This window comes from Phascolarctos cinereus, unplaced genomic scaffold (assembly GCF_003287225.1).
Source record: "Phascolarctos cinereus isolate Bilbo 61053 unplaced genomic scaffold, phaCin_HiC Scaffold_4;HRSCAF=312, whole genome shotgun sequence".
Taxonomy (NCBI): domain Eukaryota; kingdom Metazoa; phylum Chordata; class Mammalia; order Diprotodontia; family Phascolarctidae; genus Phascolarctos; species Phascolarctos cinereus.
Genome location: NW_027555847.1, coordinates 693,111,166 through 693,138,614, shown reverse-complemented (window position 1 = coordinate 693,138,614; position 27,449 = coordinate 693,111,166). Strand labels below are relative to the sequence as shown.

The 27,449-nt window shown below is 41.6% G+C and overlaps 1 protein-coding gene across 1 annotated transcript in view; it reads left to right on the top strand.

Moving 5' to 3' along the window:
• The window catches only part of TMEM132B (transmembrane protein 132B), a 654,144-nt gene that overhangs the window by 503,657 nt on the left and 123,038 nt on the right, over nt 1-27,449 (top strand). The gene's annotated exons all lie outside the window — the stretch shown is intronic.

Here is a 27,449-nt window from a genome sequence, read left to right as displayed (position 1 = left end):
GCTTCTTTGCTCGCTTGATGATAATAACTGTCCAAGCCTGGTTGCCAGGGTTATTGGGAAAATGAAAGAAAATCATGAAAAGGAAGGTGCGTTAGTAATTGCAACTGGCATTTTCATAGCATTTAAGGTTTGATTGCTAGAACAACCCTTCAAATTAAATACTACTGTTTCCTTCTCTTGATTTTATGGTGGAGGAAGGTGTTCCTAGGCATGGAGAATCATAGATCTAAGATTCTAGAACAGAACCTAGAACCTCAAAGGCCATCTAGTACCCACCCCTCATGTAAGAATGAGGAAACAGGCCCAGGGAAATTGTGACTTGCCCAAGGTCACACAAATAGTCAGCATCAGAGGGGGAGATTTAAGCTTGTGTTCTCTGAGTTCAGAAACAATGCTCAGAATAATGATAGCACATACCTCCCAGGGATATTATGAGTATCAAAGGAGATTATATTAGTTAAGTGCTTTGCAAACCTTAAGTGCTATATAAATGCTAGCTGTCATAATCATGGGGCAGCAAGGGATACAGAATCAGGCCTGGAGTCAGGAAGACTCATCTTCATGAGGGCAAATCTGGCCTCAGACACTTACTAGTTGTGTGACCTTGGATAAGTCACTTCACCCTATTTGCTTTAGTCTCCTCATCCATAAAATGAGCTAGAGATGGAAATGGCAACCACTGCAGTATCTTTTCCAAGAAAACCACTAATGAGGTCATGAAGAGTCAGACGTGACTGACACAACTCAACAGCAACATTAGAATAATGACATTTCTGAAAGCATCACTATACTCTCCGCTTCTCAGAATCCTTTTCCTTCAAAGCACAGCTCAGATAGCATGTCCTCCTTCAAGAAGCCTCTCTTGATCCACCCACCTACTTGGGCTTGCATGGTGTGATAGATAGAAGTCTGGGATCTGGATTTAGGAAGACTTGGGATCAAGCCCCGTCTCTGACACCTATTGTTCATGTGACCGCAGGAGAGTCACTTGGCCTCTCAGACACCCCACAAAGGTCTCTAAAGTGGGGTGTGTGTGAAACAGTCCACTGGGACGTGGGGAGAAAATATTACATTTTCTATTCATATCGATTTTCTTGTAAAAGAATAAGAAAGGCAGTTGTCCTTGCATATGTAGCAACACTAGTGACATGGTTTTATATGGTCTCATGACATGTGTGAGCCATGGTTTGTCCTGAGGGAAGAATGGGAGTTTCACACCAAGGAGGGGTTGACAATGATGCTAGACTTGTTTACTTGTAGTTTGCTGTGATTTATTGCAGTTTGTATGTGGATTCACTCGGTTTTAGCCTTGTCTGGGGACATGTCATATGTCCCAAGTAGAATATGAGCTCTGTAAGTGGATTTATGGATGATATTATCAAGTTTCCAAGAGACAGGGTTGCGTGATGAATGTAAACATGGCTTCCCTTGGATCCAAAAAGACCTTTGTAAACTTTCTGAGAGGAGGACAGTCTTTTGTCTCTTTTGTATCCCCATTGCTTAGTACAGTGCCTGGCACATAGTAGGTGCTTAATAAATGTCAGTTGATTGAAAGACTTGGGTCAGTTCATGATTTAAAATCTAGCCTCAGACACTTACTAGCTGTGTGACTCTGAGCAAGTCACTTAATCCTTTTTGCCTCAGTTTCCACATCTGTAAAATGAGCTGGAGAAGGAAATGGCAATTTACTCCACTATCTTTGCCAAGAAAACCCCCAAAAAGGGTCATGAAGAGTTGGACCTGATTGAGAAACCACCAAGAACAACAAGAAAATGTGCCAGGTGCCGTCGTGAGTACTAGGGATGCAAAGAAAGGAAAGAGATCGCCCCTGTTCTCAAGGAGCTCACAGCTCAGTGAGGCAGCCAACATGCAGACATCTGTGTGCAAATAGAGAGATATAAAGAATGAATTAGAAGCAATCAACAGAGACAAAGCATTGTAATGAAGAAGGACTGGGAATGGCTTCTTGAAGGGGGACTTTAGTTAAGACTTGAAGGAAGTCATGGAAGCCAGGAGGAGGAAATGAGGAAGGAGAGAACTCCAGGTATGGGAGACCAGCCAGTGCATATGCCCGGAGCTGGGAGATACAGAGTTGTGTGTGAGGAACAGCAAGGGAACCAGGGTCATTGGATCTTAGAGTACACGGCAGGGAATAAGGTGTAAGAAGACTGGAAATGTAGGAAGAGCCTAGCTTAGGAACGGCTTTGAAAGCCAAAAGAGAAAGGCTTCTGACACATATTAGTCATGTGACTTTGGTGGTCAGTTAACTTTTCAGGGCTCTGGTCAACCAGCTCTCTAAGATTATACTTCCAGTGGTAGAAGGAGGAAACCTCAGGTCAAGACCCTATCCTTCCTATTATTGAATTTTAATTCAACTAAAAGACGAACAAAATAAATAAGCAGCTTGCAATTCATTGGGAGAGGAGAGGAGAGGAGAGGAGTGAGTTCAGTCATGTCCAATTCTCCATGACCCCATGTTAACATTTTGTTTTGCCATTTCCTTCTCCAGCTCATTTTACAGATGAGGAAACTGAGGCAAGCAGGATGAAGTGACTTGCCCAGTCATGCAGCTAGTAAGTGAGGCCACATTTGAACTCAGGAAGATGAGTCTCCCTGATTTCAAGCCCAGTGTGCTATCTACTGCATCAGCTAGCTGCCCTGGCTTCCAAAGTGTCCTGCAAAGAAGCCATAAATTAAAGATATTGCTAATGATTTGAACTCGAGGGGAAAACAAGAAAATGACATTCTCATAGGAGCCCTTCACAAGCTGCATTACCAGGCACACGTGATGAGGCTCTAATTAGATCTGACAAATCAGCCAAAAAAAATTAGAAATGATCCAGGAGATTATTTGGAATATGGGTTTACATCCATTATCATTACAGAAGAATCTGGCCCTGAGGGTATGTGGTGCCTTGAGATAGTCATTAATGATGAGCAGAGACATTTAAAAACAGCTTTTATTGCCAGAAATGATGTGTCACTTACAGAATGGGCATATCTGCATGCTTTAAAATACTGAAAACAATTTTTAACCTGTTTTAAAATCTTTCAAACAAAGACTTTGTGTGGGTTTTGAGCTCATTTGTTAGGCATGTAAAAATGCAGCACCTTCAGACTGGTTTGCAAGAACAACTGATTGAATTCAGGGAAGACGGAAATTTCCATCTTGACTTTCAACAGAACCTTCTGCACAATTGGTGGATCAGGTTGAAAAATGAGTATCATGATGCAGAAAGTACAGCTAACAATGTCCCTGTTCCATCTGGGTCTCTGTGACGGGGTCTTTTTCAGCTCTGACAGTTATTAAAACCAAGTTTCAAAATAAACAACTTCAAATCAGACCTTTGAATCCCTGTATCACAAAAGGCTGAGCCAAGATTTTAAGATGTAGTGAAAGAAATTCAACTACATTGCTCTCGGTTAGAAATGGTTAATAATTATATTTTATGGAAGTAAGTTTTATTAAAATATTTTTTAGATGCTTAATAAGTAAGGTTTAATTTAATGATTCTAGCCCATTAATGTGTTTAATTTAATTAATTAATGTATGCCTAATAATATGCTTAGTAGAAGAGAAAAAAGGGACAGAGAGATTCATAGACAAATAGGACAGCTCTAAGAGTTACTTGTTGAGTTTATTATACAACAGATCTCAAAAATCTTACTGCAATTTTAAGCTTTAGGACCTTAAAAAAGTCAATAAGACCTTGCTAGATGTGTGACCTTGGACAAGTCATTTAACCTTTGTCTGCCTCAGTTTCTTTAGCTATAAAATGGGAATCATAATAGTCCTTACCTCCCAGGGTTGTTATGAGGCTTAAATGAGATCATCTTTTTAAAGCACTGATCTTTGTGCCTGGCTCATAGCAGGTGCCTAATAAATGTTAGCTGTCATTAATTTGGGGATACCCTATATATTTAAAAAGAAAAACAAGCCGTACGTAATAGAGATTGGAAGTTTCACATACAGCCCTCATGTTTTGATCCATTGTGTATAGGTAACTGCTACTTTTAGTTTTGTTAAATTCCTAATTTTAAAAAGAAAAAAATTAACAATTTGCACACTTGGAAAAATACTGTTTATTTTATCTTTAATCTCTTTTTATTTTTTGGTATGTTCTCTAACGTATACATGTGTATCATTTAAACTATGATGTAATGAATAAATACACACACATCAATCAATCAACAGGTATTTGTTAAGTAATTACTATGTGCTAAGGCATTGCGCCTGGTGCTGGCGATAATAGTAGCAATAACAGCTAACCTTTATATAGCACCTACTATGTGCCAACACTATGTTAAGTGCTTTACAAGTATTATCTCATTTGATCCTCACCATCATCCTAAGAAGTAGGAGCTATTATGATCCCTGTTTTACAGGTGAGGAAACTGAGGCAGACAGAAGTTAAGTGATTTGTCTAGGGTCACACCATTAGTAAGTGTCCGAGGCTGGGTGTGATCTCCTGGCTCCACTCCAAGTCTGGCATCCATTCCGTTTAACATCCCCAAAGATTTGCCATCTTTGAGCTACCAAAGAATGAAAGAATCCCTTCTCACAATAATATCTACTCATCTACCTGTCTGTCAATCTTTCTATCATTTATCTATCTTTCTGTCATCTGTTCATCTACTCACTCTGTTCGTTTATCTGTCTAGCCATCCATCCATCCATCATCCATCAATCAATCTATCTTTCTATCATCTGTCCAACTACTCTCTCTCTCTCTCTCTCTCTCTCTCTCTCTCTCTCTCTCTCTCTCTCTCTCTCTCTCATCATAATCAAACAAGTTCATAGACTACTGCCCTGGATGACTCTTGGTTATAAATGAATTGCTGATCTCATCAATAGAGGCAGTTTCCACTCTTGGAGTTCTCTATACTCCTGATCTCACAGGTCTGGACCCCTCCATTGCAAAAAAAAAAGGTGTTGCTAGCCAACAATAACCTTTTCATTATTATTGACTGAGATCTATAATTATATGCAGAGCCTTTTGTTTTCATCTCAGCTTCTTCGAATCACCAGGCCTGAAGTTTTGCACAGAAACAGCAACCCCAGCTAGCCCATTTCCAGCTCTGCCTGCTGCTGACCTTGGCTTCTCAACCCCCCAGCCCTCCATGGTCCAGGTGCCCTGCATGAGGCTTGGCTGTGGCAAATCTCTACAGAATTTCTTTTGCCTTCTCTGCTTGAGATACTTATATTCTAACTCATCAAGCCACATGTTGGCTTACTTTACTAGTTCCATTAGATCAGATCCTACTGTGTGCTGAGCGCTCTTCCGTGGAAGATGGGATCCAAGTAGAAAAATTCAGTTGCAAAGTGCTCACATTCATGTGTGTTCTTCTAAATGAACTTTACAACAACACAGTGAAGTGGCTGATAATGTAGGGGAGGCATGAACAAACATGAGGCTGATGCTGTGCCAGGCACTGGGGACACCAGTCAAAAGTAGGACTGTCTTTGCTTTCAAGGAGTTTCCATTCTAAAAGGGATGACAACTTATATTTGGGAGTGGTGGCCAGGGAAGGGGACTTCGGTCTTGGAAGTCAAGGGATGGTGAGTGGAGACATAGGAATTACCATGCCTTCTCCACTGGCAATAGTAGCATTGATATGATCACTTCAAGAGGCAGAAGGTGGGGGAGGGAATAAAGATGGCAATTGAGTCCATCTAGTCCAACCCATACTCAAGTAGGAAAATCCTTCTAATGTTATCTTTGCAAAGAGATCATCTGGGCTTCTGCTTGAAAACTACTAATGAGAAGGAATCAAATGTCTCCTGTAAGTATAGTAAATGTTTGTTGGCTGACCAAATTTTGTCAAGCAGAAATCTACCTCTCTTCAGCTTTCACCCATAGCTCATAGTTCTCTCTTTGGGGCCAAACACAAGAAGTCTCATTATTCTACCACCTACTGGCCTCTATCCTGGTCAGGTCGTATTTAGAGTATATTCAGTTCTGAGTGTAGCGCAGGCTCTGGGCTTATTCTGTTTATCTCTGCTCTTACTGGCAAGTTGGGTCCCCAGAGCATGGCTCAATGAGGAAACTGAGGCAGACAGTTAGTGTCTGAGGCCAGATTTGAATTCAGGTCATCCTGTCTCCAGACCTGGTAGCAGAGAAGGGAGCTGGCTATGAATCTGGGAGACAGCACTGGCAATTGGGAGTTGAGATTCGCAAATACTCTGTAGTAGAAAAAAGGCTTTAAGACCTGATAGTACCCAGAAGACTGAGTAGCCTAGGCCACATGCTTCCTACATGTGTGTCTTATTCCACTGTTCCATAAGTTTATGGTAATTGTTCATTGTAGATGTAGTGTGTCTTTGTGGAAGTATACCCCAGATTTTGTGAGAGTAATGTTTTATAGCTACTGCTTTTACTATGATATCTTAGTAAATACCTTTGCTAAAAGCCAATTGTTGTCTACTGACTGACTGTTAAAGAAGAGTACTCTGGTTGGGGGCTTGTGAGATGTGATTTTTTTTTTTTAGGAGTACAGCCCTACAGTATGCTCTAAAGTTCAAAGTAGTGGGTATATTCTGTGGATTCAAGAACATTCCCTGGATTCAACCCAAGTTGTGAATGTTGGGCAAGCAGCCCAGCAGCCCAGAAAAGGGTGCTCCATGAAGATGAACAAATTGAAGTTTGATAAGTTAGGGTCCCTTGTCTAAAGGCACCCTACAACTTGCATAGAGACTAGAATGCAGATGGAAGATAAGCTCTTAGGAGGCATATAATGGTTTCCTTCTGACTTTGTGTCCCTGTGATATACCTTGATTCTTTACACATGATTGATATCAGCAAATGTTCAGCAAATTGAGTTGAATTGAGCCGGAACTTGAATTCTCAGTCTTTGACTCCACGTTCAATATTATTTCCCCCAACCTCCCTTCCAGAGAAGAGGACCAGTGATCTGAGTGAGACGCCTACAGATAAGAGAGGAAAGGTTAGGAATGGGAAGGATTGTGATGGCAGTAGCAATGACAGGACCTTGCTATTTGAAAGAGAGAGGAATGTGTTGCATTGCAGATCTTGGACGCAGAGAGTCTACTGATAATTAGGTAAAGAATTTGACATTAGGTCCTTATCACTGAACAAATGAAAGGTGAAGACTAAGTATGGGAGGCAGGAAATCCTTAGTATTTGGGCATTTTGACTGCTAGGATTGAAAGTCCTTTTAGAATTCCATCGTATGTCTAAATATAGAAATTAGATTAACCGTGGATATCAGGGGATTCCTGAACATTATGAAATCTAAATTACTAGGTCTATTAGTGGTATCTCCACTCTTCTGTCATGCTTCAATTATCTTTCCAAAGAAGAAAACTTCTTCCATTGAGACAACAGGTGAAGATGTGTATGGCCTCCCCCCTCTTTATCGCCCCTCCCTCATTAATGGTTTTACTCTTCCAGAACAAGATAACTGGAATCAGGCGTCAAATGCCAAGTCCAGGACCCCTTCTGAGTGAAGTTGGGCAGATTTAATATCCATAGGGATTGAATTTGATAGGAAAGTTCCCTGCTACCTGTTGCCAGGTAACTCTACGTCTTCTAATTTCCCTTCTCTTAAGGAGGGTCTGGCAGATACCTCTGTAGGTAGGCTAGGCTATTATGCACCAGCATCATCAAATGCAGTTTAAGAGGTGTCTACCCATGGAGAGACACACTGAGCTCAGTTACACAAAGATGTGGGAAACTTTGGATACCTTGGCATGCCACCCTGAGCCTTGCCAGATGGCACCAATTAGAAATAATGAGTGTGCTGCTATCAGCATGGGATAAAAGCAGGGTAACTACATGTGAGCAGATACCATGCTGTAACTATGCTTAATTTTGGTGGTAACAGAAAAAAAGAGCATTCTCTGGTGCAGCGGGCAGCAGGCAGCAGGGTATGTTAGAATATCAGACCCCACCCCCTACTCATTTTTTAGCTGAAGAAACTGAGAGTAGGTGTGTTTAGAGTGACTTTTTCAAAGCTGCACAAGATCTGGAGGCAAGATTTGAACTTAGCTCTTCCAGATGGCAAGTTCAGTACTCTATCCACCTAGCAGCATCACTGTACTACCATTAGGAGGCACCTGGGTTTGAATTAATTAATGAATTTAGCAAACTTCAGGAACTAATTATATGCCAAAGTAAAAATGAATTAATTTTGTTTTTTTTTTTAAGGAAGGTCCAAGTAACAAACTAGTTATGTAACCTCTGTGTAGGTCATTCAGTCCTTCTTGGCCTTAATTTTTGATAATTAATGGTAATAATATTTACAACAGGAATGTAATGGATAGTTGGAAAGAGGGAGGAAAGAAGGAAAGTGAAAAGGAAAGATGAAAAGGAGGGAGGGAGGAAGGAAGGAAAGAAGAAAGAGAGGAAGGAGAGGAGGAAGGAAGAAAGAGAGGAAGGAAAGGAGGAAGGAAAGAAAGAAGAAAGAGAGGAAGGAGAGGAGGAAGGAAGAAAGGGAGGAGGAAGGAAGGAAAAAAGGAAAGGAGAAAAAAGGAAGAGAGGAAAGAAGGAAGAAAGAAAGGGGAAGGAGGAGGGGGGAAGGAAGAAAAAAAGTAAAAGGGGACAGAGAAGAACAAAGACTATAAGCATCTACTACCAGCTGTAAAGTCTGCTATATGTTCAGGATACAAAGACAAAAGTAAACCAGTCTCTGGATTCACTTCCTGTCTCTGACACATTCATTGTGCTACCTTTGCTAAGTCTCTTAAGCCATCCATGCCCCAATCAACTCCCTAAGTGATGAGTTGCTTCTTTGTATGGTACAGGGAACTTTCTACAACTGATGAAATCTTAGGCCTACACCAGAAAAAAACAATATTCAGATAAATCAGTGTTCTCGTCAGAAGAGCACTTTGTAAACCCTGGCACTACAGAAATTTGGAGAATTTTTATTGTTTTTATTTGAAAGTAGAATTGGATAACTCTTGTTTTATTTTATTTGGAGATTACTGAATATTATGATCCATGTTTGTAAACATGTCGACAAAATGATATGGATTGTTCCCAAATTCAATAGCTTTTTGTAATAATAAAAAAAAAGATTTACCCAAACTCATGATATGTTGGTTAAATCAGGGGTTTGCAACTTTGTTTGTGTCCTGGTCCTTGTGCAGGCAGTCTGCCGAAGTCCGTGGACCCCTGTCCAGAATTTTGTTTTTAAATGCATTAAATAAAGTACATTGGATTGCAAATGAAGCCAAGTACATTGATATAGAGTTATCACAACCTTAAAAAAAATTTAATGGACCCTGGGTTAAGATCCTCTGGTTTAAAGGATGGGGGTAAATTGAGCTCAGCTGTCATATGGCACTTCTTAGCATCAACTATACTTCTTTTCTCCTTTCCTTTTACCATTCTTTGTCCCCTTCTCCTACTCTTCTGCTGCCCCCTTTACTCTCCTCCTTCCTCTCTCTTCCCCTACTCTTTGTTCTTTTTCTTCCTCTTCCTTTCCTTCTCGCCCTCTTCCTCCCTCTCTTCTCCTTTACCTCCTTTTCTTCATCATCCTCCTCTTCCTCTATCTCAATAATACTTGACTTGGTTGGAGGGGTTACACCCTTCAACCATCCAGATCCACCCCACTAGGACATAGTCATGATTAGATTTGCTCTTGTCTGATTCCTCATTCTCTGGGGCCAACTTGCTGGTGAGCTTCCTCAACTTTGTCCAGAATGGTCCTTGGATTATAGGCATATGGACCAACGTAGGCCTTTCCTGCTTTTTGTAGGAGCTTGTACCCTGCTGGCCTAGTCTTTGGGAACCCAAAGTCACCTCTATGCATGATAAAACAATGGAAGAGGCCCTTAGTGGCGATCACAGGACCCTAAGTTCATATATTTAGAGCTGGAAGGGACCTAAGAAATCATTAGAGTCAACCCTCTCGTTTTTAAAATGGGGCCCAAAGTGACTGCCTGAGATTATATAATGAGTGGGGTCGGGGGGACTCCAGTCTTCCTGACCTGTGTCTTGCCACTGGACTCTGGAGGAGAGAGTGATGCTGGGGACTTTGTGCAGCCCTGCCTCACTTAAATCCAATTCACTTGCAAGTCAAGGCATCACCCTCCTGATGTCCTTGGTCCTCTTTGAGAATGAAGGAACAACAACCACAACCACAACAAGGAGCATAGTCAGGGTTTCAACCCAGTTTTTTTTTGAGTCCAAATTCTGTCCACAATTCCAGTTACAGGAGATGTTTCCTCGAAGATGCAGCCCAAGTGGCATCTCCTTTAAGTTCAATTGTTGACACCCCCATCTCTTGAAATGACTTTGTATTACTTATACCTAAATGGACTTAGATGCATGTGTGTGTGTGTGTGTGTTTCTCTCCAGTAGAGTATAAGCATCTTGGTGGCAGGACTGTCTTCTTGTTTTGTCTTTGAATCCTCATCATTTAGCAAAGTACTTGACACATAGTAGGTACTTAATAAATGTCCCTTGGGTTGAATTGAATTAAAGGAATTAATAGAAAGAAAATAATAAGAAGGAAAAGTAAATGTTATGGGCAGGAAGGGTAAGGGGTGTACTCTATAATGATAACAAAAACAGGGTTATATGATACTTGGAAGTTTCGTAAGCCTTTTCTTCATAGCAATCCTTTGAGGTGGCTAAGTTTCAGAGAGGTTAATTGACTTGCCGATTGTCACACAGCTGTTTCTGAATAAGGATTCGAATCCAGGTCTGACCTGACTCCAAGTCTACTGCTGATCTGCTCTGTCACATATACTCTGTCCTACATATTTCTCTTGACATCATCTAGTAATTTAAATGTCAGGTACCAAGCACAAGTCTGACAGTGTCATTTCCCTATATTCCCTATATATCAGTACCTCCCTATTTCCAGTAAGAGCCAACACAAAATACTCTGACATTCAAAGCCCTCCACAGCTTGTCTCCAACCTACCTTTCAAGTGTTATTGAACATGACTTCCCTCCAAAGACTGTATGGTCCAGTCAGACTGTCTTATATACTACACTCCATCTCCAGCCTACATATCTTTGTCTAGGCAATATCCTATGTAGAATGCACTCACTCCTCTTAAAATTCCAGATGAAGGACCACCTTCTGCATATGAGACCTTTCCTGGTCCCCTCAGGCTTCCTCACTCAATCACTTTGTATTCATTTTATATCTCTTTCCACCTTTACTTGTTCTTTCCCCTCTTCCCCCAGGGACTAATTCATTTTTGTCTATATTCCTAGTGCTTAGAACAGTGCATCATGGCATAGTGAATAGAAACATGATCTTGGAGCCAGGAAGACATAGGTTCAAATCCTACCTTTGACACAGACTGGCTATCTGACCTTAGGGAAATTTCTTAACTTCTCAGTGTTCCAGACATCTCTCCGAGAGTCTATGATGCAGATTAGGTGCTGAGGCCTATGTAGAGAGAGCGTTTCCTTATCTGGGAGTGCCCTATATTAATGATATCACAGATCTCCAGTGGCTATCCCTATTCCCAGTGCCTAGTGTAGTCCTAGGCACATAGTAGGTACTTAATATAATAAATGCATGTGAATGGTTCATTTTTTACTTTTTCTAGACTTGATACATAATCCTGGTGCTTGGTTATCAGGCAGATAAAGAAATGATGGACTCCTATTTGATGCAGTTGGAGAAAATAAAAATAGCTTTGTACCCAGCAGTTTCATTAATATGTATTCTAGTCCTAAAAGGCTCTTCAGAAATGCTGGGAAAGCACACTGGAATTGCTTTGGATTATAATAATTTAGCAAAGCATCTAATTTATATATTAAGTTGGCTTAATAGACTTATATTGCCTTGCTCTTTGATCTGAAGAGAAAGTTGGTGAATAATTTATCAATTCTTTTAAAGTGTCATAATCTGTGCTATAATTTCCATTTTAAAAAAAAGAGTTCATTTTTGAGAAGGGCCTCCATCAAGTTGTTTCCAAAATCATACCGATTCACAGGGAAGGTACAAAAATAGAATGAGATGTGAGTCTGCAAAGAATTCATCTTCCCCCTCCCTCTTTGGAAAGACAGTCTTTTCAAGTGTATTGCCAAAAGGCACTTCACTGTCAGATTTGCCGACAGGGACATGTGATAATTCTTTTCTCCCAGATTCACCATTGTGCTTCTCTGTTCTCTCCGGTGAAGGTTTCTTGTTAGCATCTCTAGCAATGATGCCATGTCCCAGTCTAGTGCCTACTTGTTGGGTTTGTGCCTTCTCTTAAGTCTCTGCAGATCCCACATCTGCATCAAGGGGTGGTACAAGGGTGTTCATACGATGGTGTGGCTGCCAGCAGTATGGTTCTGCCCAGAAGCCTCTGTAGAGCCACCAAAAAGTTCATATTGGCTCAAGTTCATCTGGCACACCTGCCCTGAGATCAGATTTCACCTGTGTCCTTGTTCTCTCTTCTCATTCTCTGCCCCCACACCAGCTTGTCTTCTTAAATCCTTCTTTCATTAGACAGTCTGTTCCTCTTAACACAAAACCATTAGGGTTGAAGGGGACCTAAGCAGGCACCTAGTCTAAGCTGAATCAGAAGCAGGAGGCCTCTATATAGCATTCTTAATTAAGAGTAATGCAGTCATGAAGATATGTTTTGTATATGCTTAATTTCGTTCAGTCAACTGGAAGGCATTTATCAGCCATCAACTATGTGTCAGACACTGTGTGTTACCCTGGTGATACAAAAAAAAATACAAATGAAACATCTCTACTTGAAGAAGCTTACAGTACATGGAATGCATTTATATAGGGGTTTCTTCCCCTCCTTTCTCTTCCCTTTCCCTCCCTTCCTGTCCCTTCCCCCTTTTTTCTCCTTCTCCTTCCTCTTCTTTTTCCTCTTCTCCTTCCTCTTCCTCTCCCTTTCCCTTCCCTTCTTTCACCTTTCCTCCCTCCCTACTTTCCCTTCCCCTCTCCTTTCCTTTTCTTCTCTCCTTCCTTTCCTTCCCCTTCTTTCCTCTTCCTCTTCTCTTTCTCTTTTTTCTCTCCCTCTCCTCCCCCCTTTCTCTTTCTTTTTCTTTTCTTCCTTCCTTCCTTCCTTCCTTCCTTCCTTCCTTCCTTCCTTCCTTCCTTCCTTCCTTCCTTCCTTCCTTCCTTCCTTCCTTCCTTCCTTCCTTCCTTCCTTCCTTCCTTCCTTCCTTCCTTCCTTCCTTCCTTCCTTCCTTCCTTCCTTTCTTTTTTCTTTCTTGTAGCCCCAGAGCTCAGCACAGTGCCTGGAACACAGCAGTCACTTAAATGCTTGTAAAATAATAGTGATAGAGAACTTGCTTCCTCCCAAGTTAGACTGACCATTCTCCTTTTGGACAGCTCTTATGATTGAGATGATGTCTTTTTAAAAGTTGGGCTGAAATTTACCTCTCTACAATTCTGAATTCTGGCTTCTCAGTCCAAGAAAAACCACCAATAGAATCCTTTTCCCACCAGCCAATATTAAATAATCCCTAAATCTTCTCTTCTCCTAATTCCTCTGAATAATCTTTTCAGGGGCCTATTTTATTTTCCTGTCCCATCTCTGAATGGGTGAGAACTTGATGTCATGCATCCTAAAATGTGAGGCCAAGAATCAGACACAATACTCATACGACTGGGGCAGAGGAGAGTGTTTTTTTTTAACTCATTCTTTCTTTTTTTTCTTTTTTTTGGGGGGGGCTAGGCAGTGGGGTTGAGTGACTTGCCCAAGGTCACACAGCTAGTAAGTGTCAAGTGTCTGAGGCTAGATTTGAACTCAGGTCCTCCTGACTCCAGGGCTGGTGCTCTATCCACTGTGCCACCTAGCTGCCCTGAGTGTTTTTTTTTTAAATCACCTCTGTTGGTTCAGACATTATGTCTCTCAATTCCATACAACAAGTATTTATTATGAGCTTACCATGTGGAAGGCACATGGCCTTCTGGGGATACTTGAGATAAAAATGGAATAGCTCCTTCCCTCAAAAAACTTATATCAATGGAACCACAGTTAACATTATAATCTTTGGCTCCAATGCCACATGGATGATTCTTACTGAGCTTGCAGCCTGCTAATACCTCTGAGTCCTTTATATGAAGGTTGCCTCACCATGTGTCCAGTCTTTTTCATCTTCCACTAACCTGCCAGATTCACATTCCTGATGCACGTGGGTCTGACCATGCTACTCTACTGCTCAAGGAGCTTTAGTGGCTCCCTTTTGCTGGTAGGGTTCCATATACACTCCTCTGCTGGGCATTGAAAGCCCTTCACAATTTGGTGAGTCTCCCTTTGTGAAGCTAATTTAACATTATTCTTCAAAGTTGTCATGTTTGCAGTGTACAGGGCCACATGCACCAGCAAAACTCCTTAGTATAGCTTGAATCACATGAAAATGTCATTGGGAAATGTTTCACAAAATAAAGAAAAATATAATACATCACAGCTAATGTTAATTTGTGGCTTTCTAAGTCAATATGCAACCACATCAGTGTCTAGTTGAGTTGGACCCCTGCTCTTGTTCACACCATCTACATTCCAGGCAAACTTGCTAACTTGCTGTTCTCTAGGTTGTCTCTCATCTCTGGGCTTTTGCACAGAACCTCCCCCCCATACTTGAAATGCACTTATCTTCCTGGCTTAGAAATCCTGGTTCTCGGGGGCAGTGAGGTGGTACAGTGGATAGAGCACTGGCCCTGGACTCAGGAGGACTTCAGTTCAAATGTGGCCTCAGACAGTTACTAGATGTATGACCCTGAGCAAGTCATTGAATCCCAATTGCCTCTCCTCCTCCCCCCCAATAAAGGAAAAAGGAATTTTAGTTCTCTCCTGGGCTGAACTTCCAGCTGCTTGCCAGTCCTTTCCTAACACTTCCTAGTACTCTGTATTTATTTGGCATTTTCTTCTTGGAGTTCATATTGTTTTCTCCCAGTAGAATGTAAGCTTCTTTAGGGGAATGATTTTCCTTTTCTCCTTAAAAAAAAATCTTTATAGCGTCAATGACAATGTCTTATCTGAACTTCATATGTCACTTAGTACCTAGCATAGGTGTTTGCACAAAGGAGGAGCTTGATAAATATTTGGAGAATTTAATCAGCATTTATTAAAAACTTATTAAGGCATTTAGTAGTTGTGTGACCCTGGGCAAGTCACTTCACCCTGTTTGCCTCAGTTTCCTTATGGGTAAAATGAGCTGGAGAGGGAAATGGCAAACCGCTCCAGTATCTCTTCCAAGAAAACTCCTAATGGGGTCACAGAGAGTCAGATATCACTGGAAATGATTGAACAATGAACAAGAAGAAGAAGAAGTGGAATGGCCTCCCCAGGAAGGTCATGGCTTCCTTTTCACTAGAGGTCTTTCAGAAGAAGTTGCATGGTTCCTGGCTGGGGTCTATTATAATAATTGTAGGATCATGGATTTAGAACTGGAAAGAAACTTGGAGGTCATCAGTTTCAAACCCCTTCATTTTAAAGATATAGAAGAGATTATCTTCCTGATTTCAAATCCAGTTTCAGATACTCACTAGCTGTGTGACCCTGGGCACATCATTGAACCCTGTTTGCCTCAGTTTCCTCATCTATAAAATGGGCTGGAAAAGGAAATGGCAAACCACTCCAGCGTCTTTGCCAAGAAAACCCCAAATGGAGTCACCAAGAGTTGGACTTGACTGAAACAACTGAGTTACAGAAACAGAAGAGGTTAAATAACTTGCCAAGAGTCATTCAGCTAATTAAGTGTCTGAGGCAAGACTTGAACCTCGGTCATGCCTCCTGCAGCACTCTGTCTACTACACCATTCTGATTCTCCAGTAATAATAAGCTCCCATTTCTGTGGTACTTTAAAAAAAATTAATTTTATTTTAAAGTTAATTTACATCTTTCTATCTAAATATAAATTTAATTATTAAGAAATGTAAAATTAATTTAAATTTAAATAATTTAAAGCTAACATAAATGTATTTTCCCTCTTATTTATGTATTTATTTGTCTGTTTATCTATTTATTTATTTATTCATCTATTAATTAATTAATTAATCAATCAATTAATTAATTGATCTTCTTATTTTTTCCCTCCCTGGTGGAAAAAGAAAAGAAAAACAACACTCACGTAACAAATAGTGAAGTAAAACACATTCCTAATTTGGTCAGCTCCAAAAATCACGTCTCAGTCTGCAATCTGAGTCCATTACCTCCCTGTCAGAGCATGGGCAGCGTGTTTCATCATGGGTCCTCAAGAGTAGTGGTTGATCAGAGTTCTTAAGTGTTTCAAAGTTGTTTGTCTTCACAGTGTTGTTGCCACTGCAGAAACTGTTCTCCTGGTTCTGTTCCCTTTGCTCTTCATCAGTTCACACAAATCTTCCCAAGTTTCTAAGGGTATGCTGGTAAATGTTAGCTTTCCAGAAAAAAATAATCACGTACACGATAGACTTTTAAGCTGAAGTGACATTATTAACATTTTCTCCATCACTTTGTTAAGTCTAAGCCATCAGTGAAAAAATGAATCAAGCCTGGATTTGTAGTGTTTGCCTATTTTCGAGGGATAAATGCTCATGCTAACAATCCGCTATTGAGAGCCTCTGACACTCTATATAGACTATTCTGCTTTGCTGCCTTGAAAATGGAACTCTTTGAGTGTACAAGTCAGGCTCCATGGCCTTGGAGGTTTCTTCCAGCTGTGAGATTCCAGGAGTCTTTGTTTCTAGTTGGGAGCTGGGCCTACTAGACTCCTACAGAGGGTTATTCATATTTAAATAAAGCCATTATTGTGGACTTGAGTTTGAATAGTTTCATCCTCTTCCTCTAGAGTATTTCTCTCAGCAGGGCCATCTAATCAGGTTTAGGTTTTAATTAAACAGCTGTCATTTGCTTGCTAGTTCTCTGGCAACCCGATGTTGTATTAAATTTTAATTTAGCCCGAGCTGGATAAGAAGATTCCTTCAGACAACAAAGAAACACTATTAGCAGGTTACAGTTGTAATTAAGCAGAGCTCTGGTGAGGTGCTAATGCATTCAGGAATCAAGAAGGAATTAGAGATAAACACTTATGTAATTATTATGCAGTGATAGAGCCGGCCATGTGAATAACCAGGGCCCACCTGAATGGGTGGAAGCATAGGGTGTAATAGCTGCTGCTTCGAAAAGAAACCCCATACTCCAAGCCTGCCTTTCAAAGGCTTTCTGAGTAGGAAGGGACCTTGGCAACCAGGTAGACTACTTGTACCTAGCCAAGAATCACCCTCCTACAACATTCAGCAAAGCTGGTCAGCCAGCCTTAGATGAAGGGGGATCAGTTTGGGAGGGAGAGCCCTGATGATCGATCAGGCAGTCCTTTCTGACATCAGGCCTCTATCTGCCTTTCTGCACCTTCTGCTCATTGCTTTCAGTTCTATCCTTCCGCCTCTTCCTCCTCCTCTTCCTCCTTTTCCCCACCTAGGGCCAAACAGAACAAATTTTGAGCCTTCTTCCTCAGGACAATCCTTCCAATATGTGAATACAGTAATCACATTCCCACCAAAGTTTTTCTTCTCTAGCCCCTGCAACCAATCCTAGTTTGGCCTGGTTTTGCCATGTCTCATCTTCCTGGTTCACATCGGATCATAGATTCTGAGCTGGACATGACCTTAAAGCCTATTGAGTCTAGCCCGCTCATTTTGCAGGTGAGGAAATTGAGGCTCAGAAGGTTAGGGTAAGATTAGCTCTTTGCCTACATTACCTAATTTCATCCCCATTCCTTACATTCACCCTGTAGAATGAGTACTGTTATCTTTATTTTGTACTGTGCTATTCAGTCGTTCAGTTGTATCCAACTCTTGTGACCCCATTTGGGGTTTTCTTGGCAGAGATACTGGAGTGGTTTGCCATTTCCTCCTCCAGCTCATTTTATGGATAAGGAAACTGAGGCAGACAGGATTAAGTGACTTGTCCAGAGTCACACAGGTAGGAAGTATATGAGCCCGGATTTAAACTCTGGAAAATGAGTCTTCTTGACTCTAGGCCCAGTGTTCTATTCACCACGCCATCCTAGCTGCCTTATTACACTGTACACAACTCTTTACCTGTTGTCTTACCCATTAGAATGTGAGCTCCTTGAGGGCAGCCGCTGTGTTTTTGCCTTTCTTTGTCTCCACAATGCTTGGCACATTGAAGGCTGTTAATAAATGTTTGTTGGTGACGATGTCATCCTCTCTGAGCCTCCATTTCCCCATTTATAAAATAGAGATAATAACACCTGTTTCTCAGAGTTGTGAGGATGAAACAAGATCGGCTAACACAGGAAAAAGGCTTTTGGAATATTAAAGCACAAAAGAAAAGTGGCCTGCTATTGTCATCATTATGGTGGTATTAGCCCAGGATTCTAGGCTGCTGGGTCCTCTGTTGGATGTCATCCTTTGACGGTAGGGCTGAGTTTTTCGAGGGAGAGTAAGAAAGCTGGCTGGGTTGTCCATGGGGCAGAAAAGTAAGTGCATTTTGGGGGAGCCACTAGCTGGCTTTCCCCATATTTCTTGTTATCTCCTTTATGCATGGTAAGTGTTGTAATCATTTGGAGAGTGGTGTACATTAGCCTGTGCTCTAGGTTGTCTGAGGATTTTGGCCCCGTCTACATCCAAAGGCAGGGTAGTAAAACTTCTGTGTTACAAAGTCAGTGTAGCTGTGTCCTTAACACCACAAGATCAGCTCTTCCTCTCTCTCGTAGAGTTGCAGGACTCCAAGTCAATGGACCTTGACACCGGCCCTGCCACCCCAACCCCAACTGGCCCTTCCCATATGGTCCTAGATGGGACTGGTTACACAGATATATGAACAAGAAGAGGGGTTTCTTGTTTTGGGGGTTCAGTGGAGCACCCCGCAGTGGGAACTTTGGCTGTCTCAGTCTCAGTTAGTAGCCACATTGCTCTGCCCAAGCCTGCCACTGTTTCTCCAGGTACTTCCTGGTATACTTCCTCTACACACCACCAGTGAAAATCCTCTTCAAGGCTCAGTCCAGGTGTCACCTCCTCTGCGAAGCCTTCCATGATTCACCCCCTCCCAGTTGTTAGCCCCACCCCACCACTGTCTCTGTCCCTGTCTGTCTGTCTGTCTCTCCAAATGAGATTTACTTCTCTACGTATTTATTTCTCTACATATAAGTCACATACCACCTTGCCCTCCAGTAGAATGTTAGCTCCTAGTGGGCAGAGACTGGGTTTTATTTTTATTATTTGTATGATCAGTGCCTTGCATATGGTAGGCACATAACCATAAATATTTGATACACTGATATATAGGACTTCAGTGTTATATAATGCTTTACAGTCACTGCCCCATTTTATCCTCACGACGTGGAGAATCATTATACCCATATTACAGATGGGGAAGCAAAGTTCTAGAAAAATTGTGACTTGCTAAGGATCTGCCCCAGGCCTTCTGGCTACAAATCCAGGAGTCTTTGCATTATAACACAAATGCCTTCCAGTTATCAGGATATGACATTCCTTTTTTCTTATGATAAAAAAGTGTGTACCTTAAAAAGTATGTACAACAAAGGTGCGTATATATAGAGATGCCTCTGAGCGACTGTGAAGTACTGTGTTCAGATGAACATTCCAGAAAGAAGATGAAGCTCTTCTCTCCCCTCCCACTCCCAAAGGACATTACCTATGAAGGGCACATTTCATGTTTTTCATTTGCTCTGCTGACCTTAAAATAGACAAGGGCCATCTCTTTGTTGCTAGCGGCCATCTGTTTGAAGGTCACCGCCAGCAGAGAGGCTCAGTACCTACTTTCTCCCTACCTTCTCTCTGCTAGTGACATCAGTACACTTGACCCAGAAAAGCTCTGAGACCTAGCCTTGGCATCCACTGGTCAGCATCCTTCCTTGAGCAGATAGATGGTATGTGCCCACTGGCCAACTTTGGGCTCTGTTAGGGGACTAGTTATGTAGTCTGTTTGAATGATCCCTGAGGATTCTCTGCAATAGTTTTTTTTTTTTAAACAGAGTCTCAGTAGAAAGGGCCCCATAAGTTATCAGATCCACCAACTTTCTTCACTATATAGCATTGCTGACAAGGGGCCTCTCACCTTCTACTTGAATGTATTTCTTAAAGGAAGAGTGACCAACTTCCCAGGCAGCCCATTCCACACTGGGGTAGCTCTGATGATTCAGAGCCCTTTTTTTTCTTGACATCCGCCTCTCCATCTAGCTCCTTTTCATTATTCTTGATTTTGCCCTCCTGGACCAAGCAGGACAATCGAGGCAGCTAGATGATTCAATGCACAGAGAGCAAGTTCTGGTGTCAGGAAAACCTGAATTCAAATCTAGCCTTAGACATGTACTGGCTGTGTGACCCTGAGTGAGTCACTTCACTTCTGTCTGCCTCAGTTTCTTTAACTGTAAAATGAGGACAATAAACAGCCCCAACCTGGCAGGGTTGTTGTGAGGATCACACAAGGTAATATTTATAAAAGGGTATTTAGTACAGTGCCTGGCACCCAGTAGGTGCTATACAAATGTTTGTACCCTTCCCTTTCCCTTCTCCATGTGGGAGGGAATACTTGAAGACAGCCATCATGCTCCCTCTGAACTTACTTCTCCCAGGATGATGATGAGATTAAGAATATCTCTTAATTAAGAGATATTAATGCTTTTCAGTTATCTGCATACAGGATGGTCATGAATCTTTTCCCCATCTTGAATGTCCTCTTCTGGATATGTTCTATCCTGTCTATGTCCTTCCTAAAATGTGGCATCCTTAATTATATTGGCCAAACTTGGCCCCAAAGAGGAGATGAAAGAATATACTTCTCCCTCCTTTCTTTTCAGAAGTGGGGGACTATGGGTGTGGAAAATCATACATCCTGTCAGATTTGATTCATAGGCTGGTTAGCTTTACTGAACTCATTTGTGAGGCTTTCTTTTTTAGTTCTTTGTTACGGGGATGATTCTCTGAGTAGAGGAAGAAGAGGGCTAGATTCTGAAATGAAGGGCATTATAAATATCAATAAGAATTTAAAAAAAATTAAAAATAGAGTATCCAGAACTAAACAGAGCCCTCTAGAGATGGTCTGATGAGGGCAGAGTACAATGAGATTGCCACCTCCCTCATTAACTTTTTCAGGGTCATTTTATACTGTTGTTAGTGAAGCAACTTGCTTTTTTATTAATCCTCTACCCACCCCCCTTTGCATGAAGTACTATTTAGTTACATCCTATAATTGTGGCATTGATTTTTTTAACCCAAGCTCAGAATTTTACATTTTTCCTTATTAAATTTTCTCTTCTCTAAAACCTAGAGAAACTACTGAGATGAAAAAGATACTGCCTTGAGTCAAACTGAATTTTTATTGACTTTCTCCAAAGGCTTTTCTATTTAAAATGACTTTCCTTTGCGTTCTAGAGGGATAAGCGGGTGGGTAACTCAACTTTGAAATGATATACTGCCCTACGGATAACATATTATCAGAATCCAAAAATAATCTTTAAAGTGGGGCCCACGTAGACTTTGATAGTTATATAATATGGGGTATTAGAAGTGAAAGTCATCATTTAAATTGTAATACATGCCCTCATTTTTTTTTTGTTTTCTCCCTGAAGAGAAGTTTACTTCTGACCTGTAGTCTGAGAAATCTGTATTTGAGGTGTCTGTGGGCAAGGGAAGAAAAAGATAGAATTTGATCAAAATTAGAGTAATTCTGAAATATCGGAAAGAAAACACCAGGCAGCCAAGAGTGTACTGGTGTGCTCTAGGCTTCTCTCTTTTTCCTTTTTTTCCTGACCTTCCCAGGACCCACGGGAAGCTTAAATTGAACAGAGCCCATCATCATGGTGGTGTTACTTGGCTTTGAGATTACTCTGTTATTTCAAATAATGATAAAGCCTTGAAGTTATGGAACGCTCTATGATTTTTTTTATCAGTGTTGCTTCCATAATTTGTACGTTAGCCTCAAGACATCTTCTTGAGGTCAGTAGGGCAAAGGATTAGTTACAGAATCACAGACTTTTCCAGGTTGCAATGATGATAGTGGTGGCGATGATGATGATAACTAGCATAGCACCTTCTCTGCCAGGGACTGTGCTAAGCACTTTACAAATATTATCTCATTCGATCTTCACAACCAATCTGGGAGGTAGGTAATAGAGTATGAAATTGAAGTAGACCGAGGTTAAGTGACTTGCCCAGGGTCATACAGCAAGATTTGAATTTAGGTCTTCATGATTCCAGTGCTCTATCTATCCACTGTGCAACCTAGTTGCCCCAGCTATTGGAAGCAACCTCAATGGCCATGTAGTCCAACCTATATCTGAGCAGAAATTCATATTATCAGTGAGTGGTCATGTGTCTGCCACCCAAGGTAATTCATCCCACATCTGCATAACTCTGCATACTAGGAAATTCTTTCAGATATCAAGTCTAAATTGATTTCTTTGTAACTTTTCCCTATGGCAGCTAGTTCTACCCTCCGGGTCCAAGCAGAAGAAGGCAAATCCTTCTTCTGAATGATGGGCTTTTAAATACTTGAAGATGGCTTTCATGACCCCTTAACCTTTTTTTTTCTTTTAGGCAATTGGGGTTAAGTGACTTGCCCAGGGTCACACAGCTAGTAAGTGTCAAGTGATTGGTCTGAGGCCGGATTTGAACTCAGGTCCTTCTGATGTCAGGGCCAGTACTCTATCTACTGTGCCACCTAGCTGCCCCAACCCTTTCCTTTTCCAGGCTAAACATAGGATCATGGATTTGGAGAAAGAAAGAACCTGAGCAGTTAGCAGTCCAATCCCCTCATTTTGCAGATAAGGAATCAGAGCTACAATGAGATTAAGTGATTTATCCAAGATCATACAGGTACTACATACAAGCAGACTGATATTTGAACCTAGGTCCCCTGCCTTCAAATCCAATGTTCTTCCCATCACTGCACAGATGCTTAGGTCCTTCAATTAATCCATTTATATGTAAGCTCAAGGCTCCCCACCATCTTTGTGGATACTCTCTAGCTTTAGGTAAATGCTATTTGGAACCTGAGGCCACATGAACTTGTCAGGAAAATGTGGTTCTTAACCAGGGGCTGGTGATCTTATTAGGAAAATGTTGATGACTAAGGTTTCTTAACTTGGGTTCAGTGAACTTGTTAGGAAAATGTTGATGTCCGGAGGTCTTTAATCTGGGGTTGGTGATCTTGTTAGGAAAATGTTGGTGACCAAGAATCCTTAATCTGGGGCAGGTGAAGTTATAGGGGAAATGTTGGTGTCCAGGGGTTCTTAACCAGGGACTAATTGAACTTGTAGGGAAAATGTTCATGTCCAAGGGTCCTTAACCTGGGGCTAGTGGACTTATTTTAATATTTTGACAACAGTTTCATTAAAATTAGTTTTCTTTAAAATTCTGTGTACTGTTTATGCATTTAAAATGTGATTCAGAAACAGGGTCCATAAGGTTCACCAGAGTGCCAAAAGGGACCAGGATACATAAAAGGTTAAACACCCTTGATCTCCACTATCTCTACACTTGCCCATTTTTGCTGGGTGTACATTATCTAGTCCTTAAACCACTGAACTTACTGCCAGCAATAAAGCTTGAGGTTAGCTAATTGCCAAGGATATGTTTCATTTCCCCATTCAGAATCATAGACAGTTTTGAGTGAAACTGATCACCATAAATCAGGGTAAAATAGCTTTTGGAGGCATAGACCATCTGGCTTGTATAAAACCATGTGCACACACATACACCCATCCACACACACACACACACACACACACACACACACACACACACACACACACACACACAAGCCTTCCTTTTGATGGATGGCTTAGTCGTTCCCCGTGGAGCAGTTTGGTGACGTGGAAGTGACGGCTTAACTTGGAGAACTTGGTGTCAAACTCTTCATAGTGGGGTGACCCTCAACCAATTATTAAATCTTTCTGAGTCTTAGTTTTTTCGTCTGTGAAAATGGGTACAAAAATTCCTGTGGTTTCTATTTCAGTGTGGTATAGTAGAGAACTGGCCTCAAAGACAGGATTCATGTCTTGCCTCTGACCCATAGTTGTATGACCCTGAGCAAGTCACTTAATTTCTCAGTGGTTTGGGCAACAATGAATCTCTAAGTTGTACAGGAGGCGCCAGCCTACACTCTTAGAGGGAGTTCCTCATTTGGGAGTTCTTGATACAAGTGAAATCCAGTCTGATTCCCTATCTATGGATCTCTCACCTGGCTGTGGTGAGGACCAAAGGACCCTCTGCAAATCTGAAAGTGTTGTAGAAATGACGACTCTTATTGGTTCATTCAAGTTGATGGGGATTGGAACTATGACTTTTGGGGTACTCTTGGTGAAGCCTTGGGGGGGACTGGCAAGAATGTGGGGCCAAATCTATCAACAGTAGAATAGAATAGGGAGGGGGGTCCATATTTTACACTTGGGTTCCCAAAATAAATATCTGAAGTGCAAGAGAGCTGAAGGGGACCTTGAAACCATTTAACCTTCACTGTACAGATGAGGAAACTGAGGCTGGAGATGTGAAGCAGCTTCCCCAAAGGTACACCAGTAGATAGTGGTCAAGGTATTTTTTGCTTTAAAATCTGGTCCTCTTTTCCACACTTGCAAGCTACAATTGGGTGGTACAGGTGGCACAGTGGATGGAGAGCTTGTCCTGGAGTCCAAAAGCCCTGAGTTCAAATCCTGGCTCAGACACTTATCAGCTGTGTGACCCTGGGTCAAGTTACTTAACTTCTGCCTGACTCATTTTACTCAACTGTAAAATGGGGGTAATAATAGCAATTACTTCCCAGGGTTGTGAGCATCAAATGAGATAATTGTAAAATACTTTGTAAACTTTAAAGTGCTACATTAATGCTATTTATAATAATTATAATTATTACACTGTTATTGGCATGGCTAGACAAGTTTGTATGAAAAAGACCTGGAGGTTTTTTGAGGATTATGAACAGTGTGACATGGTAGCCAAAAACAAAGCTACTGAGATCTTAGCCTCCATTAAAGAGGCGATATGGAACAAGGGAAAGAGCCGTGGTTCTGGAGTCAGAAGAACTGGGTTCAGATCTCACCTTGGATGCGTATTACCTGTGTTACTTTGGCAAGGCACTTAACATCCCCATGGGTCTGGGTTCATCTGTAAAAAATGTGTGTGTGTGTGTGTGTGTGCGCGCGCACGCACATATGTGTGTGTATGTGCGTGTGCACGTGTGTGTGTGTGTGTGTGTGTGTGTGTGTGTGTAGGGTGAAATGGGAGGTGGACTAGAGGGATTTGGGGGTCCTTTCCAACTTTGTATCTGTGGATAAGGTCTGGAAGGAAGGTCAAGATCACCCTGTTGCTCTTTGCCCTGGTTGGACCAAAGCTAGAATACCATGTTTTTAATTCTGGATGTTCTGTTTTAGAAAGTGGAGGCAGCTAGGTGTGTCAGTGGCCAGAGTGCTGGGCCTGGAGTCAGGCAGACCTGAGTTCAAATCTGGATTCAGACACTTACTAGCTGTGTGACCTTGGGCAAGTCACCTCACCCTGTTTGCCTCAGTTTCCTTATTTGTAAAATGAGCTGGAGAAGGAAATGGCAAACCACTCCAGTAGCTTTGCCAACAGAAAACCCGTGGACCGTTTTGGTGGGCTGTGATCCACGTGATCATAAAGAGTCAGAAACAACTGAATAGCAACAATTGTAGTAAGGGTGATGACAAGTTGGAGTGCTTCTAGGGAAGGGCCACTAATTGATGCCACGTGAGGTTTGGCAGAAGGAACTGGACATGCTCATTTATTCCAGAGAAGAGATGCTTCTCCTCTGGGTGGGACATATGTAGGCTGACTTCAGTTATCTGAAGAGCTGTCATAGAGAAAAGGTTTTAGACTTGTTCTGATTTATCTTCAGTTGTTGTGCATATTTCAGTCATATTCAACTCTTCATGGTCCTTTTTGGGGTTTTCTTGGCAGAGATACTGGAGTGGTTTGCATTTCCCTCTCTAGCTGATTTTACAGATGAGGAAACTGAGGCAAACAGGGTGAAGTGACTTGCCCAGGGTTACACAGCTAGTAAGTGTTGGAGGCTGGATTTGACTCATGAAGTTGAGTCTTCCTGACTCCAGGGTCAGTGCTCTACCTACAGCGCCCCCTTTTGTACTCAGACCGGAGGGTAAAAATTGCAAAGCAGTAGACTTAGGCTTGGGCCTTCCCTCTGAATTACCTTCCGTCTCATCTGATATATATCTCACATATATCCTGTAATTTACATGTCATCTCCTCCATTAGAATGTGAGCTCCTTGAGGGCAGGCACTGAGCTTTTTCTGTTCTTTGTATCCCCAGAGCTTAGCACAGCTCCTGGCATATAATAAGCACTCAGTAAGTATTTGTTGACTGACAACATAAGGGTGGGTTTCCCCAATCCTCTACTGGAGAGCTTTAGGCAAAGATGGTGTACACAGTAGGTTATCCATTGATGGATGGCTTGTCAGGGATGTCACAGAGTGGATTCTTGTTCAGCGATGGGGTAGGGAGGAAGTGTAGTACAGTACAAAGAACACTGACTCTGGAGTCAAAAGGAACCAAGTCCAAACCCCACATCTGATGCTTATTACCTGTGTGATTTTGGGCAAGTCACTCATAGGTGCCATGAGACTCAGTTTCCTTTTCTGTAAAGTGAAGGGGTTGAACTAGATAGCATCTGAGGTCCTTTCTAGTTCCAGATCTACGTTCCTATGATCATTGGGAGAATTGCTTAACCTCACTGGGACTCAGTTTCCTTTTCTGCAAAATGAAAAGGTTGGATTAGATGGCCTTTGAGGTCTTTTTCCTGATGAGATTCTGCTGAGATCCTTTCTTATCTGTGATACTCTTGAGGAGCAGATCCTGAAACATTTTATCAATTCTCATCATTTGGTGGTATTACCCAAAGACTCGCAAGCTAGGGACCCTAGTAGGTGCTCATTGGGGGTAATTTATCAAACTTCCTCCACACAGAGGTATAGATGGAGGCACACCTAACAGGATCATTGGAGGAATGGCTTTGTGGAGGAGGAGACAGAATAAAGCTTAATGGCCAGCAAAATGTCTCCAGGTGGTCTGTGTGGGGAGGCATCAGTGAAGAGGCTGATGGGAAAAAAAGTTTCGGATTTGCATTAGGCATTCTGCTGTTCATTGTGCTGTGGTGTTTTCTAATTCAACATTGAAATGAAGGCTTCACTCACCATGTAATTAAGCCTTGAAAAGCAGGAAATCATTTCCCCAAACACGTCTTTACCAGCAATTTGGAAAATATTGAAAATGACTTTTATCCTGGTACTTGTGATGTCTAGCATGCCTGGGTTGGGAGGTGGGGAGTGGGGGGGAAAAGCAGAGCTTGAGTAGGGGGTCTAGAGAGTGTGACAAATGACCTCTCCAGTAGGGAGGCATGGAGAAGATGGCAGAGGAAAATGTGGTTCATTATCTAATTCTAGGAATGAAAACTATCGAATAGTTGGTAATTTTCTATTTGGAATAAGCAAATGACTTTCCTCATACATATAATTTTTTTTTTAATTGCAAGGCAGGGATAAAGGTCAGGGAACTTCTCAGCTAAGAAACC